Source organism: Trachypithecus francoisi, unplaced genomic scaffold (assembly GCF_009764315.1).
Source record: "Trachypithecus francoisi isolate TF-2019V2 unplaced genomic scaffold, Tfra_2.0 Lachesis_group3, whole genome shotgun sequence".
NCBI lineage: Eukaryota > Metazoa > Chordata > Mammalia > Primates > Cercopithecidae > Trachypithecus > Trachypithecus francoisi.
Window position 1 is genome coordinate 118087082 of NW_022681468.1, and position 20469 is coordinate 118107550.

The following is a 20469-nucleotide window of genomic DNA, read 5'->3' on the forward strand; positions in this document are numbered from 1 at the left end:
GGCTGTTGGGGGATCCAGGCACCTTAGCAGAACAGCTCCCTGAGGGTAGGGCAGCATCTCACATCCTTATTCATATTGTCCTGCACACAGACAGCTGTCATGGACAAGAGCATGAAGTCAAAATAAGTCAACTCTAGGAAGGTCAGCTCTAGCAAGGAAGCATGTTAGGAACTGCAGGACACTGAAATAAGTATAGTTCCCATCCTAAAGAGTTTATAACTCGTCTAGGAGAATAACGCTGAAATACCTGAAAAAATTGTTGAAAGCAGGTTCACTTCAAAATTCACCAAAGGAGCTAGGTGCAGTGGTTCACACCTGTAATCCCAACACTTTGGGAGGGAGGCCAAGGCAAGCAGACTTGAGGCCAGGAGTTCAAGACTGGCCTGGCCAACATGGTGAAACCCTGCCTCTACTAAAAATATAAAAATTATTGGGGCATTGTGGCACGCGCCTGTAATCCCAGCTACTTGGGTGCCTGAGGCAAGAGAATCACTTGAACCTGGGAGGTGGTGATTGCAGCGAGCCGAGACGGCTCCACTGCACACCAGCCTGGGTGACAGAGCTCCATCTCAATAAATAAATAAATAAATAAATAAAATAAAATCCACCAAAGGAATTTAAAACATAAGAGAGTACACACCAAAAAAAAGGCTTTTGGAATATGGATAGTTTGGAAAGGTCAAGAAGGCCGGGCACGGTGGCTCACACCTGTAATCCCAGCATTTTGGGAGGCTGAGGCGGGCAAATCATGAGGTCAGGAGTTCGAGACCAGCCTGGCCAACATGGTGAAACCCCGTCTCTACTACAAATACAAAAAAAAAAAATTAGCTGGGCCTAGTGGTGGGCACCTGTAATCCCAGGTACTCAGGAGGCTGAGACAGGAGAACTGCTTCAACCCGGGAGGCAGAAGTTGCAGTGAGCTGAGATCCTGCCACTACACTCTAGCCCAGGTGACAGAGTGAGATTCCATCTCAAAAAATATAAATAAATAAAAAGAAGGCTAAGCATATGAGGTGGTGCTGCCTTTGGTGTATCAGATGTCACCAAGGATTTGGGCAAAAATGTAGAGGAGGAAAAGAATGAAGAGACCCTGAGACCTGGGAGTAAACCGGTTCATGTGGGACTGACTCATACATGGAAGGATAAAAGGAGATGAGATTGCAACAGTGGGCTAGGGTAGATCTAGAAGTGCCTTGTGTGCTGATCCAGGGGCCTAAGTCTTTATTCCCTGTGCGCTGGGAAGCCACTGAGAGCAGCGGCAAGGAGGTAGCAACCGAGTACGGCACTGAACAGTGAGAGCGCGGAGGCTCAGGATGAGCTTGAATTTCTGTTCCATCAGTAGTCAGTCAAGGTTCCTATCCATCTCCAGGGCTGTCTCTTCAGAGACAAAACAGGGATAATAATAATCCTGTCCACTGATTCATAAGGTCGCTGTGAAGTTTAACTGGAATAACAGATGTACGTAGCACTATGCCCGGCATGCAGCAAATAATTAACAGATGGGCAAAGGCAGGAATGGCCAATGTGAGAGGCAGCACAAAGGAAAGGCGAACCAGACATGAACCGGATAACAGAGTTTAACGCATCCAAGAGCCCATGTCTAGGAGATCAGCATAGACACTGGTGCCCAGAAGGAAAATGGGGGAATCCAGAGACAGGGCCAATTTAGTGGGCACCAGAAGTTCTACAGACACTGTTGGGAGACTGGGACTCAGAACATCAGTCAGACCTGTGCCATGGATCTGGGGAAGGGATCCCAGGGGAAGGAGAGTGTGTAGAGAAGTGCTATGGGACAAAGATGGTGGCCCTGGGGAAATGCTCCCACTAAGGAGCAGGAGAAGGCAAAGAGGTTAGTAAAGGACACAGAGAAGGAATGGAGAGGAAGCAGAAAAATTAGGTCCCCAGGAACAGACAGAGTGATCGACAGAGTCGGATGGTTCAGGGAGAGCAAAGAGAAGAAGTGCTGTTTAGGGTGTGTTGGTGACTTCCACAATGAGCAATTTAGTAAAGCACGAGTGGCAGCCGTGAAGGGGGCGCAAGTCTAAATTTGGGAGGCCAGCCACTGAGCAGAGAGGAAAACCGTGGGGCTGAGAGTTGAGGAGTCTCTGTGTGAAAACATTTCCTCTCGATGGGACCCTCTGCATTCCAAAATTCACAAAAGGCAAAGAAAGCGAGGGGAGTGACACCTTCTGCTGTTAGAGATGAGTTTTTTGGGAACTGCTCCAGAAACATGGCTCCTTTCCAGCTATTCTAGGACAGTGGCTGCCGCCCATTTCAGCCTCCTGTCAGGAAGCCTCTGAGACAACAATGTTGTCAACAGGTCTTTGGCTGCTTCTCCTTTCTATTCTGTTTGGCAGAAAAATAAAGAGGTGCATAGAAGAGAAGGGGATGCTCTGCAAGGGGAATCTTCAGGGAGAGGACAGGAGTTAGCAACTAGTTTTAGAGTTTGCACAGCTTCTAGCAACCCCTCCATCCGATAGCTGCCAATCCTAACCATACCTTAGAATCACCTGTGATGCTCATAAAGCTGCTAGCAGCTGGACCCCACCTCAGACATGGAAGGGAACCCAATAGTCTGGTTTTCTTTTTGTTTTGAATTTACTAGGAGATTCTAATGTGCAGCCAAGGTCAAGAACCACTCCCCAAGGGGTTCCCTCTCATGAACACTTAAGGCACACGTGCCACAAACAAACAGAATTTTTCAATGACTGATTTTGGAAGTGCTGGTTAGAAAGTCTAGCTTAGCAAACAATAATAGGTTTGGCTTGTGAGCCAACACCATTTGATTGGTATGGGCGGGCTACAGAGAGATGAGAGGGACCCTGAGCCAGGACTCAGTCAAAAAGAGCACAGTGGTCAGTGAATGATGTCTACCCCAGGTTTTGAGGAAGGGGGGATGGCTCATATGTAGCCACCCTGGGTCTAGCTCCTCTAATCCTATCATGGCCTCCACAAAATAGACTCAAACCATCTGAGCTTGCAGAGTCCAGGAGCCCTCCACCCCAGCAGCTCCTGGGCAGGAGGAGCATTAGCAACCTCTCTGGCAGCAGTTCTGTGTCCTCTGCAGAGTAGCAGCATGGAATGCAATGCTCAGGCCCACCAGAGACCTCCTCAATCAGACTCTCAGGGGCTGGAGTCCAGAATCTGTGTTTCAACAATGCATACATACTATCGTTGAAGAACTATTACTCTAGTGGACTTAAAAAAAACAATGCACAGATTCTTAAGCTCCACCAGGAGTCACTAAAACAGAACCTTTGGGGACAGAGCCCAGAAACATGTATTTTTTAAGTACCTAGTGCTGAAATGGTGCTAATGCACAGTCAGGCTTGAGTATCACTGACCTAGTATTGCTCTCTGTTGGTTTCATTTCCTCAACAGCATTACTAGAAATAATCAAACTATTCACAGAGACCTGCTTGATGATAATTACCCTGGCAAGGTGCTCAACAATGCATACAGCTGGTCACCTCCAGCAGTTCCCCTACCCTCTCGGCAGCTTATTTTCTCCATCTGCAAAATGAAGATGCTCTGATCTCACAAGACTGGGTTGCTGTGGCGACCATGGAGTGAGAGCACCTGGCTTAGGGTGTGTCCATGTGTTGAGTACTCAATGATTCTAGTTGAAAGAAAGAAAAAAGGAAGGAAGAAAGGAGGAAGAGGCAGGCACAAGACAAAATGAATCTCTTCGATGTGCACATGGAGCCTTAGCTTTGATTCCAGTTGAGTAAAATTATGAAGAAGATGATTCCCCATATGGAGCACAGATAAACACCCTGTGGTGAGTCACTCACTCCCCGAAGGCCCTCTGAAGGATCACGCATGTCCTGACTGCACAGCCTGCTCCTGTAAGTGTATCCTTTTGTTTTGTTCCTGTCAGAAATCATGCTACAATAATTATTTTAACTGATGTTAAAAGAGCAAGCTCATGTCTACTCTTGGCTGGAGGCTTCTGGAAACCAAGACACCAGAACATCCATTTGCCTCACCCTGTCACGGGTGAAAATATTTAATTTACCTAGGAAATCGAGCAGGCCATGGGAGAGGGGCAGGCAGCATGGTGTGATGGTCTGGAGGCAGCTTCTGCAGGTCAGATCCTCTGTCTTCAGCTGGTGGTGGAATGACCAGTCCTACAACAGGACCAGTTGAATCCTCCTGTTCACCTTGGCTATTTCATGCCAGTTTCTCTATGGCTTCCTTCAGTCCCCAGGGTAAAGCACGAGTTCCTCACCTGCCTTTCAAGCCTTCCAGATCTGTCCCTCCCCTCTCACAGCTCCCACTCTCCTCTTCCCAGAAGAAGCTCCACCTAGGTGACCCTTTGAGAGCCATGGAAAATACCCTTAACTCACATGGCTCCCATACCTTTGCCAGCCTCTCTCCCCCTTTTTTGAGTCATCCTCATCCTTCGAAGCCAAGGCCAAGTCCTAGAACTAAATGAGCCTCCTCTATCACTCTCAGCCCCAGTGGCTCCCTTCCTTCTGCAAACACCTAACTCCTCTGCCTCCAATCTCTACCTTGTTTTGAAATTACCGTATTTACCTTCATCCTTTCCACCCCTTTTATCTTATGAACACTTGACAGACATGAGTAGGGTGACCTAGTAATTCATTGTCTAATCAGGATCACTTTTGAAAAGAGGCACTATTAATAATTGTATCAGGATAACAAGCATAAGCAATGATTGTCCCAGACAAAGCAGGACGTGTGGTTACCTTAAAATTAGTCCCATCCTAAGTCTGTTTATATCCCTCTCAGCACCTGGGCCTTATAAACATGAGTTGATACAGTGAAATGCTGGGAACTAAACTCACTGTTGATGGAGGTTTAGGAAGATTAATCTGGCAGTGCTGTGTAGGGTAGATGAGAGCTAGAATAACAGCTCACAGTTATGAATAGAAATGAGTAAGTGACATGCTGCTTTTATTTCATTCTCTATAGAAATGCAAATGCAGCTCAAGGGCTGATGTAAGGTTGAAACAAGCCTTGCATGAGAAATGCAGTTTGCATAGTTTAATACAATTTAATATCTACTCATGGCCAGCTACGCATCTGTCTCTAATTCCACAGCCACAGTCCTTTCAAAGTCACTGCCTTTGGATGTAAGTTTCTCAGAGAGAATGAGCCTTGTGTCCAATGCCTGGAAAGCAACAGCATTTGGCCACCAAGTTCCTCTTCATCCTCACCAAGCAGCTTTTCCTGTTTTGTTTTAGCTCGAACGTTAGGACAATGGACAAGTCAATCAGTCCAGATTACCCTGCACCAGGGAGGAGAGACACCTGACAGCTATACCCTTCACCAAGATCATGGGGACAAAGGCACAAGGGTAATAGAAGCTGCAGGGAGAACGCAATTCTCATCAACCCTTGGGATTGCCGCATTGTTTTTGCTCTGTTTTCCAGAAAGTCTTTAACGGAGGAGAAAGGGTGTGGAGGAAGGGAGGGCCTTGCCTATTAGTAGATATTTCAATGCAGTCATCACCCTCCCGCCATTCAATGTCAGGGATCAGCCCTTGCAAAGGAGCAGTCATTGGACAATGGGCACAATCAGGGCTCTGGGCTTTTCTGTCCTGCTGCACATTAGACCCGCCTTCCTCTGCTGAAAAGGCTGCTTTTCCACTAGGCATGCCCTATGTATGGAAAAAACTTCTACCTCTGGTTTGCTCTCATTTGTACCCACCCACTGCAAACTAAAATTGCATGAAGCAGGGGCCAAGACGGTTTTCCTAGTACAACGAATATCTGCCAACTCTAAATACAAAGACTTAGATCAATGATGACTAGTCAATTATGGAAACTTGAGAAAGGGGACTATTTATTTATTCCTTACCTTTCACTGAGCAGTTTAGAGGCTTTCATTGGAAATATCATTAATCATCTAAAATGCCTTGCAATAATACTGGTATCCCCATTTTACAGTTTATCATGTACTAGGCTCTGTGGTAGGTTCTGGGGATACAGACTTGAACCAGACATAGTCTTTGCTTTCAGGGCATCTGCAGGACAAAGCAAATGTCACAGAAGTTAAGTGACTTGTTCAAGGCCCCTTGAAGTCCAGCTTGGGAGACTAAGAACTCAACATCCCTGTGGATCCTGCCAGCCCTGCCAACTTTCCCAGAGAGGCCCAGCTGTTGAGCTTAATCTCAGAGTCACCGGAACAACCACTTCAAGGTTGAATTAGTCACCCCAATCACATGGGAACATTACCTAATTAAGTGGCTCTGCCACTTGAGGGGCAAGGAGAACTGAAGTCGGATGTTGGGAAGCACAGGTTACTCTTCCATGACAACAGGTCACACGGTTGAAATCCCGGAACCATGGGCAGGACCAGGTTGCATAAATGAGGTTCAGCTGCCCCGGCTCCCACTGCCACCCTGGCACACAAAGGTCATCTCATCCATTTGCTCCGTGTCTTCATATTTGCTATTCCTCATCCCAGAATCATGGCCTCTTCCTTCTTCCCTCTGGATAATGCCTCTTTTCCCCGCATTGCATCTTACTTATTTATTTTTTAAATTGTCCCTGGATAATTCTTACTTGGCTTTTAAGATTCAACTTAGAAATCTTCTCTTTGAGTCTCAATTTCTTCCTTTGTATTAAGGGGACAATAGTAGCTTCTACTACACAAAGTTGTTCTGAGGATTAAAAAATAGATAATGTGTAGAAAGCACAGTGCCCAGGATATACAAAATGTTTAATAAACATTGGTTGTCACTGTCATCATCGTCACTCTGCTCTGTGATCCCAAACTCTGGCCAGACTTTAACCATTGCAATGCACCTCCTGACTGCACTGCACTCGTTTATTCCTGTCTTCCCCATTAGGCTCCGGGCTCTTCCATGGAGGGAAGCATATCTCCAGTGCCTGGCACACAGTAGGTGTTCAATAAACCTCCTGCATTATTTGAATCAGCGAATAAATCCATACTAAACAATAAGCCCTCCTCCTGCGGGTCTGTGTGTCTCTGTGACCTGTCCTCCCTGTGAAAGGCACAGGAAGAAAATAAAGGAAAAGAACAGAATGTTCTTGATGCTACTCAGAAATATTCTCAGACAAAGATTCTACAAAATTCATTTGTACTTTGACATTTTATGGCCTTCATTTTCTCTGAGTGCTTTCTATAGATGCTGTTGTTATTTTTTTCACTCTAAGGACAATGCTCTCAAAGCCACGGTTATAAGAGAAAGTGGAAAATTAAAGCAGGCCGGGTGCGGTGGCTCAAGCCTGTAATCCCAGCACTTTGGGAGGCCGAGACCAGCGGCGGATCACGAGGTCAGGAGATTGAGACCATCCTGGCTAACACAGTGAAACCCCGTCTCTACTAAAAAAAATACAAAAAAACTAGCCAGGCGAGGTGGCGGGCGCCTGTAGTCCCAGCTACTTGGGAGGCTGAGGCAGGAGAATGGCGTAAACCCGGGAGGCAGAGCTTGCAGGGAGCTGAGATCCGGCCACTGCACTCCAGCCTGGGCGTCAGAGCGAGACTCCGTCTCAAAAAAAAAAAAAAAATTAAAGCAGATCCATGTGGCCTCAGCACAATGAAAGCAAGGTAGGCCAAAGAGAAGTCAGGTAATGCATGGACTTATGGTCCAAATCATAACGTGTTCGCATAAACCACCAACGTCACAGGAGGAAATTCCAGTGGCAACATATTTTGAACAATATTCAATACAATATAATTCCAGTAAAGGCCCTTTGAATTAGGTATAATCTTTTTCCATCCTAAGATCTTTATATTTGACTTAAATGGAATCCTGTATCTGGAAAGAAGCTGAACGTGTATTAAAAGTGACCACTATTTGCTTAGAGAACTAACAGTTTTAAAGAGGTTAGTCTTAGGGAAATGTAGGTGTTAGGAAACCTGCTGCCAGCAACGTAAACTCTGTGGCCAATGGGTTTAGCTCAAAGGTTTTAATGCAATTTAAAAGGTCAGTTTACGCCTCACGGGAGACTTATCAGTTAGTAGAAGCTCAAGGTCAGCCTAAAGGCAGGGAAGAAATGGGTTTAGTGTTCAACATAGGGAGAACCAAAAAATAGGGTTTGGAGAGCGGGTAAATCTCAGTGACATTACTACCATGAAAACAAAACAAAACAACAAAACGAAACTACTTCTATCACATTTCAGGTCAGCGTGAAGGTAATCTAATGACGGACAGTTGTATATGACCAGGATGGAATGTAGGAGCCTAAATCTAACTACAGCAGAAACAGGAGACAGTCCAAGGAGCAAGCTGCCACTTTCTAGAGACCAAGGGAGATGGTGCCATGTGAGCAGATGGGAGGATATGCATCACTGGGGTTCAGAACTTTGCAGTCAGATGCCTGCATTTAAATCCATGCTTCTGCCGCTTGGTAGCAGTGGATTTAATGTCTCTATGCTGAGGTCTCCTCATCTGTGAAATTGAGACAAAAATATCTGCCTTAGATGGCAAATGTGAAAAATTAACAGGCCAATCCTTATAAAGTGCTTAGCCCAGGGTCTGGGACATGGTGAGCATTCGATCAACATTAACCATCTGTGTCACTCTTAACAAGGGCAAGGGGCATTGAGAACCTGGACCAAGAACCATACTGCCCCATCTCACATAGCAAGATTTCCCAAGTGTGAGATTTTGAGACACCTGCCTCTTCTCCGTAGTGATAAGCAGTAAATTCCTTAAGCTACAAGGGCTGGGAGGCTTGTCTTCAAGGGCAGCCACAATCAGAAGTCCGAATAAGGCTATGTGCTTTCTTCCTCTTTCCAGAAAAGCCCGAGATTGAGAAGGGGGAGAATACTTTAAAGAGGAGTCCCTCCTACTACAGAGACCTCAGTATAACAGCAGAAATGACCCTGTGCCTCCAAACATGTGGTTCAAGAGGCAGATCTAACACGACTCTTCAAACTCTTCATACTCTCCGATTGTGTGGGTTTCTGTGAAGCAGGCAAATTCAAGAATAAGAGAAATATTCCAGGCATCAAAAACAAGCCCAGGGAGAAGAGAAGATGACAACATGTAACCAGCAGCTGCCTTAGAATGCAGGGGGCAGCCACAGTGCCACCTCTGCAGGAGGATTTACTAGTTTAAATAGGTGGTTCTCAAAACCGCAGGCAATTTTGTCCACAGAGGGACATTTCGCAAAGTCTGGGACATTTTTTGCTTGTCACAGCTGAAAGAGTTTCTTACTGGCATCTATTGGGTAGAGACCATGGATGCTGCTAAAATTCTAACAGGACAATCCCACAAGAAATAATTATCTGGTCCACAAAACCAACAGCTTCAAGGCTGGGGAACTCTGATGTGGATAAATCAGGCCTGAGTAGACAGTACCCATGACATTAGAAGGAAAGTGCCTTGAGAAGAAACATGTTTGGGTACCCAGCTTTAAAGAGGTTGGTCTTAGGGAAACTGATGTGCCAACAAGGTAAATTCCATGGCCTGGCATTTGTTGCAGCAACAATAGTAACAACACCACCTACATAGTATTTACTATGAGTCAAACAATATTCTAAACCCCTTATCTGTAACTCATGCAATCCTCAAGACAACCTATGTGATAGGTACTATTATTACCCTCATTTTACAGATGAGGAAACTGAGGCACTGGACCTTGCCCAAGGTTCAGAATTACTAAGCAGCAGAACTGAGGTATTAACCAGGGAATCTGGCTTCAGAGTCTGCTATGGTTTCGCTGTGTCCCCATCCAAATCTCATCCTAAACTGTAGCTCTCATAATTTCCACATGTCGTGGGAGGGACTGAGTGGGAGGTAACTGAATCATGGGGCAGTTTCCCCATACTATTCTCATGGTAGTGAATTAAGTCTCACAAGCTCTGATGGTTTTACAAATGGGATTTCCCCGGCACAAGCTCTCTCTTGCCTGCCGCCATGTAAGGCATTCCTTTGCTCCTGCTTTGCCTTCCACCATGACTGGGAGACCTCCCCAACCATGTGGAACTGTGAGTCAATCAAATCTCTTTCCTTTATAAATTACCCAGTCTCAGGTATGTCTTCATTAGTAGCATGAGAACAGACTAATACAGAGTCCAGGTTCACATGGTAAGCACTTGATACATGTGTGATGAGTTAATGGGGAAAAATAAATGGACATGGCTATAAACAAAAGCATGCTTCAAATGTATAAAAAAATACAAAGAGAATACAATTAGGAACAAAAGGACATTGACTTCTGCTCTGTTTCTCCAAACTAACGAAGGAGTGTGCATCCCTGGTAGGGAAGGAAGACAGTTGACATGGGAAGTCTCCACTTGCCAAATTCCTACGTCATCAAAAATCAGATCACATCATCACTGGGAGGAAAAGATAGACCACTAACATACAAAGACAGTGCCCAGAAGACTGTGCTATGATTCATTTTGTTCCCCAAAGACTAAGATTTGTGGCCTAAGTGATAAGTTATTCTGTCTGTCAAAACTTTGTTTTAACTGTAATCTGGCCTGGAAACATAACATAGTGGGGAATTTATAAGTTATTTTAAAAACACCTTTTTATGGTTTGGGTTTTGTGTGTATAAGTGTGGGAGGGAATGGAAATTTTGAGAAAAAAATTAAAGTACATAAAATACTCATTTTTTCTTAGAACTATTTATAGTCCTAAAGTCACTGTGTTACGGTCGAAATGCACAAAAATATCTACTCTGTATAACTTGGATTTATTTATAAGAAGACCACATTTACGATATGGGTATCAGAGTAGAGTTTGTTCAGACACTAATAACAAATTTATAATGTATTTATTTTTCAATATTGCTATAAATTGAATGACAAGCTTCCAAAGGAAGGAATTTGTACTCTCAGATTGTGTAGGTTTCTGTGAAGCAGGCAAACTCTAGAACAAGAGAAATATTCATATATAGAAAAACTAAGGTTTTTTTGCCTTTGAACTTAGTAGTGATTAAATACTAAAAAGAGTTATTTAAGAAATCAGGGCAGAGGGGGTGTTACAGAGAAGGAACACTCAAAAGTCAATGTGTATCGTTTTTGCCATAAAAAATGGGTGCCGGTAGCCCCAGTTTTCCTCGTGTCTCCAGCTTACATCATCCCCAATGTCCACTTCCTCTGATGGTCTCTCAACATCTTCTGCAAACAGAATCGGTGACCCAAGATTTTTTTAGGTCTCATATTTCATTTCTTGATTTGGAGCTCACCCACCAGGGAACAACTCCTTTCACAATCTAGAGATGGAGGGATGTGAAGGAGGCAAGAGTTAACAATAGGAGTCAGGCAGATCTGCCTTGATGGAAGAGGAATCATTATGGCTTCTTTCTGGTCTTCCTGTCACCAGGTTAACACTAGGATGGCCAGGACCAAGACTCCTCCACAGGAGACAGTTGGTAGATACCACTAGGATGGGAGAGTGAAATACCAATTAAAGTCAAGTCAGCCAAAGTTGGGGATGGCAAAGAGGGACTCTGTCCACAGTGGAGAAGGCCGTAAGCATTAGTAGAGATGTTCCTTCTATGTTCCACTTTATGCCTCCAACTCATGGGTACAAGCATACTCAGAAACAAGTCAGAAATTTGAAGAGGAATCCTGGCCCTAAACAAAGAAGAGGCTAAGATGCTAGGACTGTACCATTATTCCCAAACTAAAAGCCTGAAGATGTTCTCCTTCTGCAACATGGTAAAGGGCTTTCCAAACACAGACACAAAGTTTTAAGTTTATTGCTCCATTTTTAATAGAAGCAAATTAGATTTTTTCTGCTGTTGACTTTGAATCCAAGAAATTTAGAGCAGCATGAATTAGTGAACACTGAAATTCTTTTCTTAAAAAGGTCTTTTTACTCCAATTTCTTTATTTTTTCATAAGCAGAAATGCTCTTAATTTTTCAGCAGCAGTCAGTTATATTTATGCCATTAGAAACAGAAGGCTTGACAAACACCAGCTGGAAGAGACACAGTGTCTGCTTTAGAATCAGCTTCCAATTCTTAGGGGTTCTGGGCTGGACACTCTCAAATGAGAGTATGCCTTATGCTATTCTTTAAAAAGCATCTTTGTTTTCTGGTCACTCCCAAGGGGCAATCTCATGCTGTTCCAGAGACTTTTATTGCCATTTCAGTACTGGCATTTGATTCACTGCATTGTCTTCTTCCTCCTTTTCCTCCTCTTCTTTTTTTTTAATTGAGGTATACATAAAGTTCATAAACTATTTTCACTGTAAATGTATGAATTCTTATACTTTTAAGACCCATGTAATCCCCACCCTTGTCAAGATTTAGAATATTTCCAACACCCTGGAAGGTTCCCTCATGCCCCTCACTATTCAATTGCCACCCTCACCCCCTGTTGGTATCCAATATTCTGATTTTATTTTCATCAAAAACTATCTTTGTCTATTCTTGAACTAAATATACATGGAATGATACTGTACATACTTTTGCATCTGGCTTCTTATTGCCAATATAATGGCTCTGAAATTATTTTGGTCGTTGCTCATATCAGTAGTTCATTTTAAACAGTTTCATTGAGGTATAATTGACACATAATCAATTATACATATGGAAGTGTACAATTTGATAAGTTTTCTCATATGTATTCACCCATGAAACCACCACCACAATCAGATAATGCACATATCCATCACCCAAAAGTTTTTGTATCCGTTGGTAATCCTCATTTCTTCCCTTACTCTCATCCCTCCTAAACACTGAACATCTTTTTATGTGCTTATTGACCATTTGTATATCTTCTTTGGAGAAATGTTTATTCAAGTCCTTTGCTCATTTATGAATCATGCTGTTTGCTTTGCTGTTGTTGAATTTTTTTTTTTTTGAGACGGAGTCTTGCTCTGTCACCCGGGCTGGAGTGCAGTGGCCGGATCTCAGCTCACTGCAAGCTCCGCCTCCCGGGTTCACGCCATTCTCCTGCCTCAGCCTCCCAAGGAGCTGGGACTACAGGCGCCGCCACCTCGCCCGGCTAGTTTTTTGTATTTTTTTAGTAGAGACGGGGTTTCACTGTGTTAGCCGGGATGGTCTCGATCTCCTGACCTCGTGATGCTGTTGTTGAATTTTAGAAGTTCTCTATATACTCTGGATATCAATCCCTTATCAGATATATGATTTGCTAATACTTTCTTCCATTCTGTGAGTTGCTTTTATACTCTGTTGATAGTGTCCTTTTGAGGCACAAAATTTTAATATTCATAAAGTCCAGTTGGCTATTTTTCTTTTGTTCCTGGTGCCTTTGGTGTCATATCCAAGAAATCATTGCCAAAACCAATATCATGAAGATTTTGCTCTACGTTTTCTTCTAAGAGTTTTATAGTTTCAGGTTTTACATTGAAATGTTTGATCCACTTTGAATTAATTTTTATACATGATGTCTTTTCCCATTGAATGGTCTTGGCACCATTGTCAAAAATCATTTGATCATATATTCTAGGGTTTAATTCTCGGCTGTCTATTCTATTCCATTGACCTCCATGTCTGTCTTTATGCCAGTGTCACACTGTTTTGATTACTATAGCTCTGCAGTAAGTTTTGAAATCAGAAAGTATGAGTCCTCCAACTTTGTTATTTTTTTCAAGATTATTTTGACTATTTGGGGTCCTTTGAGACTCCATATAAATTTCAGAATGGCTTTTTTCTATTTCTTTCAAATAGAAAGTTGTCCATATATATGTCTAAAGATCAATTGTCCATACATATATGTGTGTGTGTGTGTATGGGTCTATTTTTATGCTCTATTCTATTCCATTATCTATTTGCCTATCTTTACACCAATAACAACTGGGATTTTGATAGGAATTGCATTAAATCCATAGATTGCTTTGCATAGTACTGATACCTTAACAATACTAAGTTTTCCAATTCATGAACATGGGATGTCTTTATACTTCTTTATGTGTTTAATTTCTTTCAGCAATGCTTTGTAGTTTTCATTGTACAAGTTTTTCACCTCCTTGATTAAGTTCATCGCCAAGTTCTTTATTCTTTTGATGCTATTGTAAACAGAATTGTTAACTTGATTTGCTTTTCAGATTGATCTTTTTAGTATATAGAAATGCAATTGATTTTTGCATGTTGACCTTGTATCCTGCTACTTTGGTGAATTTATTTATTAGTTCTAACAATCTTTTTGTGGATACTTTAGGATTCTACATATAAGATCATATCATCTGTGAAGAGGAAAAGTATTCCTTCTTCATTTCCAATTTGGAAGCCTTTTATTTCTTTTTCTTGCCTAATTGCTTTTCCTAGAACTTCCAGTTCTGTGTTAAATAGAAGTGGCAAAAGCGAGCATCCTTATTTTGTTCTTGCTTTCACCATTGAGTATGATGTTCACCATAGGTTTTTCTTATACGGTCTTTATTATATTGGAGTAATTTCCTTCTATTCTTAGGTTGTTGAGTCTAAGTTAGTTTTTGTATATTGTACAAGATATGGATTGAAGTTCACATTTTTGTTAAAAAGACTACTTTTCTCCTTTATAAAAATCAATTGTCCACATATATATATATGTGTGTGTAGGACTATTTTCACGCTCTATTCTATTCCATTATCTATTTGCCTATCTTTACACCAATAACATGCTATCTTGATTACTGGAGCTGATAATATATAGATTACAGAGTACAAGTCTTGCAATTTTCTTCTTCTTTTTAAAATTTGTTTTGGCTATTCTAGGGCTTCTACATTTTAATAAGTATTTTTAATCAGTTTGTCAATTTATATTAAAAGTCTGCTAAGAATTGTATTAGAATTGTGTTAAATCCAAAGGTCAATTTGAAGAGAATGGTTATCATAACAATATTGAGTTTCTTGACCCATAAACATGGTACATTTATCCATTTATTTGAAATTTTTTTTTTGAGATGGAGTTTCACTCTGTCACCCAGGCTGGAGTGCAGTGGCATGATCTTGGCTTACTGCAACCTCTGCCTCCCAGGTTCAAGCAATTCCCTTACCTCAGCCTACTGAGTAGCTGGGATTACAGGCATGTGCCACCACACCCTGCTAATTTTTGTACTTTCAGTAGAGATGGGGTTTTGCTATGTTGGCCAGGCTGGTCTCGAACTCCTGACCTCAGGTGATCCACCCACATCAGCCTCCCAAAGTGCTGGGATTACAGGTGATATTTGAATATTTTTAGGATTCCATTTTATTTCATTTCTGGCATATAAGCTAAAATGCTTTATTTTGTCACTTTGATGGCTGTTTTAGGGTTTATAAACTTACATCTTTAACTTATCACAGTATACCTTCAAGTAACGTGATACCATTTTACATGCATCATAATAAGAACCTTATAATATCATACTTCCTTTTATGATAGTCTTCCAATTCACGAACATGGCATGTCTTTATACTTATTTATGACTTCTTTAATTTCTTTTAGCAATGCTTTGTAGTTTTCATTGTACAAGTTTTTCACCTCCTTATTTATCCTTTTCAGACATTTATACTATTACTGTTATACATAATTTACTTATACATATGTTATAAACTCTACAACAGATGAGTATTATTTGTATTTAAAGAGTCAATCTTTAAAAGATGCTTAATTTAGGAGAAATTTTTAAAATATGGTTACCTATGTAGTTATCATTTTTGGTGCAGTCATTCCTTTGAGAAAATCCATATTTCCATCTGATATTTTCCTTCAGCCTAAAGAACTTCCTGCAACAATTCTTATGGGGCAGGTGTAGTGTAGCATTTGTATGTCTGAAAATGTCTTTATTTTACCTTCATTTTTAAAAGATATTTTTGCTGGGTATGAGATTTTAGGTTAACAATTTTATTCTTTTAGTACTTTAAAGATGTTGCTTCACTTGCATGAATGACAGGAGGTAGAGAATTTACTGTCATTCTTAACTTTGTTCCCATGTACGTAATATGTCTATTTTTCCTAAGGGCTTTTAAATTTTTTTTCTGTATCAGTGGTCTTGAGCAATTTGATTATGATGTGACTTGATGCCATTTTTTTTTCATGTTTCTAGTACTTGGAGTTTATTGACATTCTTGGATTTATAGTTTTCATCAAGTTTGGAAACTTTTCTATTATTTTTTCAAATATTTTTTCTGTCACCCCTATCTCTTCTCCTTTTGGTACTCTAATTGCCCATATATTAGCCAACCTGAAGTGGTCCCAGAGTTCACTGATGCTCTGTTCATCTTTTTTGAATTCTATTTTTCCTTTTTATATTTCACTTTGGAGAGTTTCTGCTGTAATATCTTCAAGTTCACTTGTTTTTTTCTTCTGCAAAGTCTAATCTGCCATTAATCCCATCCAGTATATTTTTCATCTCAGATCTTGTCATTTTCATCTCAAGAAGTTAGATTTGGGTGTCTTTTTAATATCTTCCATGCTTCTACTTAACTTTATGAATATATGGAATATGGTTTTAGTAATTTTTAATATCTTTGTTTCCATATTCTAAAATATGTGCCAGTTCTGAATTGCTTTCAATTGCGTGATTATTCTCCTCATTACGGGGAATAATGTTAATATTTTTCTGCTTCTGTGCAAGCCTGGTAATCTTTGACTAAATGCTAGACATCTTGAATTGTACCTTGTTGGGTGCTGGATATTTTTATATTCCCATACTTTGTGCTAGGATACAGTTAAGTTATTTAGAAACAGATTAATCATTTCAGTATAGATGTCATAATTTATTAGATCCAGAGCAGGACACAGTCTAGGGTTAACTATTCCCCCAATACTGAGGTGAAAGCTTCCTGAGTATTCTATTCAATGCCTCCTGGATTATGAGTTTTTAAAGTATGCCTAGTGGGAACAGTCACTGTTCTTGGTCGTGAATGAATGTTGGGCACTGTTCTTTTTCATTCTCTTGGAAGAATCTTTCCTCAACCTCAGATTGTTTCCTCAAATGTGTGTGCTCATCACTCGTATGCTGCATCCTTATGGAGGATCTCCTGCAGAGCTCCATAGTCTTCTGTCTGTGTAGTTCTCTCCTCTCTGGTACTCTGTCCTGCAGACCATCATCACTTGGACTTGCCGGACTCTTTTTTTTTTTTTTCCTAGACAAAGTCTCACTCTGTTGCCCGGTGAGATCTCGGTTGACTGCAACCTCTGCCTCCTGGGTTCAAGAGATTCTCCTGCTTCAGCCTCCCGAGTAGCTGGGATTACAGGCACTCACCATTATGCCTGGCTAACGTTTGTATTTTTGGTAGAGATGGGGTTTCACCATGTTGGCCAGTCTGGTCTTGAACTCCTGACCTCAGGTGATCCGCCTGCCTTGGCCTCCCAAAGTGCTGGGATTACAGGCTTGAGCCACCATGCCCAGCCATCTTGCTGAACTCTTAAGTCTATCTCCTTAACTCAAGATGTCTAACAGGTTCTGCCTAGCATACCCCTCCCTGCAGCAAGACTAGGAAACTCCCAAGGCAGTAAGCTGGGGACATTTTATGACTCAATTCATTTATTTTCTATCTCTGAGTGATAACTATCTTTTGTTGTCTAAAGTTCTAGGTTTGGAAAAACATTTCATATACATTATCTGGGTATTTTTGGTTGTTTCAAGTGAGAAGGTAAATCCAATCCCTGCTGCTTTATCTTGGCTAGAAACAAGTTATTTTCTCTTTACTGTTGTTTGGTTTTCTCTTGTATAAACATACTATAATGTATTTCTCCATTCTCTTATTGACGGACTTTTGGGTTATTTCCAGTTTGCAGTTATTGTAAATGAAACTACTATGAATATTGTTATCCATGTGTTTTGGTGGATATATGTCCATATTTATCTTGGCTAAATACCTAGGAATACAGTAGCCAGATCATAGCATGGGCAATGTTTAGCTTTAAGATACATTGACAGTTTTTCAAAGTGGTTTACCATTTAAACTCCCACCAGCAGTGTATGAAAGTTCCAATTGCTCCCTATCCTCACCAACACTTGGTAGTGTTTTTCATTTCAGCCATTCTGACAGTGTCACACTGAGATTTTAATTTGTAGTTACCTAAGGACTAAAGATTTTGATTGACTACCTTTTCACATGCTTAGCAGCCATTTGGATATCCCCTCATATGAACTGTCTGTTTAAGCCATTTAAATTGAATGGCTTAACTTTTTCTTAATGATCTGTAGGGGTTCTTTATATATTCTGAATAAAAATCTTTTACCAATATATTGTTGTAATGTCTTTACCCTGTCCATGGTTTATCTTTTCACTCTTTTTATGATGTGTTTCCATTTTTAAACATCCTCAACTCAAATGTAGTACAATTGTTTTATGGTTACTGATTTTTTTTTTTTTTTTTTTGGTTACTGATTTTTGTGTCTTGTTTAAGAACCTTTGCCTGAAATTATGAAGCTATTCTCATATGTTTTCCTCTAGGTGCATTACTGTTTTTTCCTTTCTTCCTATTGAATATAGAAGCAATAATTTGAGTTTTATTAACCTGAAATCTTTTCCCTTCTATAGGCTTTCTGTTCAACATCCAACGGCAAGACATTGTCAAGGGGCAATCTAAAGTCACTGGTTGCACATCCTACTGCATTAATAATGCCTGTAACCCATCACAAGGTCCTCCGCTGTTCGCATTGTGACTTGCTTATCAGTTAGCAAGACAAATATTTTACCTCACCCTTATTTCATTCTACAGTATCTCCGTTATCTCAGAGTTTCTATAAATAACAGTTTAAAAAAGCAGTTCCCCTTGGCTGGTGGCCATGACAATGAGATTTTAGTTCCTCTAGTTTTCATTGTTTCTAAATTCTCTATAATAAACATAAGTATTTTTAATTTAAAAAGTTAACAAAAAACGTTTGAGCAGTTGTGATTAAAGTGTATGTATGATTTTTCATATGTGGAACTAAAAAATACAATGTCTCACAATCTTTTCTGCGTACAGTATGTTGACCATACACATTATGACTTGTAAAACAACTTGTTCGTGGAGTGTCTGCTGGGCAGACAGTAGAACAGTTCATTTATTTTAAAGCATTCTACAATCGACGTATTTTCCCTTACTTAAAACTTATTGTTTTATTAAAGTCTTGCTCAACTTTTTTCCTACTCTTGGTTTCACTTTATCCACAAATGAAGCTACAGAAAGTTTTAAAAATATAGTCATTTGCCAAGTATCTTTAATTAATTACCAAGAATAGAAGTTGAACAGCTCTTTGTGATACTGTTCATATTGCAGGAACATGAGGATGACTTCTGGGCAGAAACATCTGGAAAGAGCTACTTAAACTCTACACCAGGGTCCTCTTTTCCTGCACTGTTATGGGACAGTTTTTGCAGAGATGTATCAAGTCACCTAAGCAGCATGTGGAAATGCAGAGTTTACTTGACAGCATTTACAAATTATGTCTTTTCCTCAGAATAACTTACATTGTAGAAATGCTTCCATATGCTAAAGTTGGACACACCATTGTGCTGAGAAAAAAAAAAGCGATGTCTTTTAGTAGCAGTTTTCATATACATACTAAACTACAGTGTATACAAATTAATAATGTTGTCTCTTAAGAATTTACCATAAATGGTTTTCTCATTCTTTATGCCCCAGCTGTCTGCTAAAGACTGCAAGTAGATTTTGCCACAAAACAATGGGTCAGCAAAAATTCAATTATGATTATCTAAGTAATGAAAACAATTTGATCACAATCGTAAGTCTCATGCTTTGATTAAAAAAATACTTTTTCCCAAAATCTTCTGTGTTTCTTAAAGTCCCAGGAGCAGAAAATTTTCAACTTCAAATTCCAAAACATGTATACTTGCAGTTAACGCCTTTCTATCCTGACTTTAGAGCAAGAGTTGGCAAACTGTGTCCCATGGGCCAAATCTGGCTCACCACCTGTTTGTGTAAATAAAGTTTTATTGGAACACAGCCATGCTTATTCATTTACACATTGTCTATGGCTGCCTTTGTGCTGCAAAGGAAGATTTGAAGAATTGTGACAGACTTTATAGCACAGAAAGCCTAAAATGTTCACAACAACCCTTTATTTAAAAACATGTTGACTCCTGTTTTAATAAGCATTTCCTCATTTCACATCTTGCAGGAAAAAATGGATGTTACTACTGCTAGTACTGCTTCTGCGGCCAAGTTTTTGAGCACTTAATCAGGATGACAGCCACAGTTCCACAAAGCTCTGATAAAACATCAAAAAGAAACTCACCACCAAGGAAAACAGTGAATCCTTTCTTGTCTTGAGTGAATGGCAATGATCTTAGTGGCCAAGATAACAAGTACACATATTTATTATATTCAAAAACTATTCTAAAATGTATGTTCTCTATATAAAGTAATCTCCACATGATTCTGAGGAAAAGGTTTAATCTGTCTTTCTACTACAAAGTTCTTAGTACTGCTTTGACAAGGAGGTACCACATCCCAAGATGTGATACTTTTTGCTCAGTTTTTAAATTAAACATTCTAGAGTAACTTATAGAGTGATGTCAGCATGATGGCCAACTAGAGTTGCATGACACAAAAAGGTACCAAAACAATAAATAAACTATGCTTTGACTGGAGTTACTGATGAAGTACACTGGAAAGCACCAGGGGAGC

At 40.5% G+C, this 20469-nt stretch overlaps 1 protein-coding gene and 1 long non-coding RNA gene across 2 annotated transcripts in view; one reads left to right on the forward strand and one right to left on the reverse strand.

Annotated features, from left to right (window-relative positions):
• THSD4 (thrombospondin type 1 domain containing 4) overlaps positions 1–20469 on the reverse strand; it is a 702948-nt gene that overhangs the window by 633236 nt on the left and 49243 nt on the right. The gene's annotated exons all lie outside the window — the stretch shown is intronic.
• On the forward strand, positions 3641–7039 carry LOC117070414. The gene is made up of 2 exons (XR_004431906.1): positions 3641–3848; positions 5068–7039. It is a non-coding gene; the product is annotated as an uncharacterized LOC117070414 (long non-coding RNA).